Source organism: Mandrillus leucophaeus, unplaced genomic scaffold, assembly GCF_000951045.1.
Source record: "Mandrillus leucophaeus isolate KB7577 unplaced genomic scaffold, Mleu.le_1.0 Scaffold206, whole genome shotgun sequence".
In the NCBI taxonomy this organism is placed as follows: Eukaryota; Metazoa; Chordata; class Mammalia; order Primates; family Cercopithecidae; genus Mandrillus; species Mandrillus leucophaeus.
Window position 1 is genome coordinate 1,616,842 of NW_012102099.1, and position 2,645 is coordinate 1,619,486.

The 2,645-nt window shown below is 40.5% G+C and overlaps 1 protein-coding gene across 1 annotated transcript in view; it reads right to left on the bottom strand.

The window, feature by feature from the left end:
- Positions 1 to 2,645, bottom strand: part of TPX2 (TPX2, microtubule-associated) — a 61,978-nt gene that overhangs the window by 43,834 nt on the left and 15,499 nt on the right. The gene's annotated exons all lie outside the window — the stretch shown is intronic.

Below are 2,645 nucleotides of genomic sequence, written 5' to 3' on the forward strand. Positions count from 1 at the left end.
AGCCTGGCCAACATGGCGAAACCCCATTTCTACTAAAAATACTAAAATTAGCTGGGTGTGGTGGTGCGCGCCTGTAGTCCCAGCTACTCGGGAGGCTGGGGCAGGAGGATCACTTGAATCTGGGAGGCGGAGGTTGCAGTGAGCCGAGATAGTACTACTGCACTCGTCTGGGTGACAGAGTGAGACTGTCTCAAAAATAAATAAATAAAGTAATAAAATAAAAACAGGTGAAATATTTTAGGACATGGTTCTGGGAAAAGATTCTATGAACATGACCTCAAAAGCATAGGCAACAAAAGCAAAAGTAGACAAATGGGATTATATTAAATTTAAAACTTTCTGCACAGCAGGGTAAACAATCAACAGAGTGAAGAGACAACTAAAGAATGGGAGAAAATATTTGTTAACTATTCATTAAAGAAGGGAGTAATATCCAGAATACACAAGGAACTCTAACTCAACAGCTGGACAAATGAGCTGAATAGACATCTCTCAAAAGAATACATACAAATGGCAAACAGGTATGTGAAAAAATGCTCAATATCACTAATTATCAGGGAAATGCAAATTAAAAATCACAATGAGATAGCCTTTCATCCCAGTTAGAATGGATACTATGAAAAATGTTAAAAATTTCTCTGCATCTCTGAGGATGGAGAGAAAGGGGAACTCTTATATATTGTTAGTAGTAAAGTCAACTCGTACAGGTATTATGGAAAACAGTATGGAGGCTCCTCAAAAAATTAAAAATATAATTACCATATGATCCAGCAATCCCATTACTGGGTATATATCTAAGAAGAAGGAAATCAGTACATCGAAGAGATATCTATCTGCAGTCCTATGTTTATTACAGCACTATTCACAATAGTCAAGATGTGGAATCAACTGAAGTATCCATCAACAGACAAACAGATAAAATGTGGCATACACATACAATGAATACTATTTAGCCATAAAAAAGAATGAAATTCTGTCATTCACAGCAACATGGATGAACCTGAAGGACATTATGTTAAGTGAAATAAGTCAGGCATAGAAAGATAAATATCGACCAGGCGCCGTGGCTCACGCCTGTAATCCCAGCACTTTGGGAGGCCGAGGTAGGCAGATTATGGGGTCAGGAGATCCAGACCATCCTGGTTAACACAGTGAAACCCCGTCTCTACTAAAAATACAAAAAATTAGCCAGGCGTGGTGGCAGGCACCTGCAGTCCCAGCTACTCGGGAGGCTGAGGCAGAAGAATGGTGTGAACCCAGGAGATGGAGCTTGCAGTGAGCCAAAATCGTGCCAGTGTACTCCAGCCTGGGCGGCAAAGCAAGACTCCATCTCAAAAAAAAAAAAAATCAGATACATAACTCAAATAATTATTGTACAATGGCAAGCAGTAGAGTCTTCTTTTTTGCTGTTTTATTTCCCACCCAGACCCAGGTTAGGTTACATTAAATCTTGTCATAAAAAGAAAAGGGTTACGTATCTGGCAATAAAATTCTGTTAGCCTCCGGGCACCGTACATAGCTCACACCTATAGTCCTAGCACTTCGGGAAGCTGAGGAAGGAAAATCACTTGAAGCCCAGAGGTTAAGATCAGCTTGGCTAGCAAAGCCTCCTTCTCTACTAAAATTTTTTAAAAATCAGCCAGGCATGGTGGTGAGCACCTATAGTCCCAGCTACTAATCGCTCAGGAGTTTGAGGCTGCAGTGAGCTATGACTGTGGCACTGTACTCCAGCCTGGGTGACAGAACCAGACCCCATCTTTAAAAAAAAAAAAAAAAAAAATTATGTTAGCTTAAGCTCCAAGGGATTTTTTTTTAAGTGTAGCACACCGTTAGTTTTACATTCATCATGAAATGAATTAGCCCATTTTACCAATAATAAACAAAGAGAACATTTAGGTAGTTTTCCCAGATCCTCAGGCTTCTAAGACACTGTCCCACCATTCTGTCAAGGAGCTTTATTCTAAGATGTTTTCTTACCTGGTTTCAAAGGTGTGACAATAGCTTGCTGAAGATTAGCCTTTCTCAAAGGAGTTTTGCCCTGAAAAAGCCCTCCAGTTCCATTCTTCCCCAGTAACTTATTCTCCAAATTGGCCTTCTCCTCTGTGAAAAGGGAAGATCATCATTGTGCAATCAATCAGCAAGGAAGCAAAACAAATCACTATCACGCACTTAAAATGCAAACTACAGCTCCGTACCAGTACACTTCCAACTCATGTGGCCAGTACAAGCAAAGTTCTAGCAATCAAAAGAAAAAGTACACATTACACATCAGACATAGACTATAAAAACAATCACTAAAAAACTGGCAACATTAAACAATGTATGATAAAAAAGTACAGATTCTGCATTGTGAATAACTCCTTATCTTTGTTTGGTACCCATTTAGGGTTATACAAACATGAACTAGCTTTATCTACCCCCTAAATACATCATGTTCCTCTCAAAGAAAACTGTAACCAGCCGTGTGTGGTGGCTCTGGCCTGTAATCCCAGCACTTTGGGAGGCCACGGTGGGCAGGTCACAAGGTCAGGAGATTGAGACCATCTTGGTCAACACGGTGAAACTCCGTCTCTACTAAAACACAAAAAATTAGCTGGGCGTGGTGGCACGTGCCTGTAATCCCAGCTACTTGGGAAGCTGAGGCA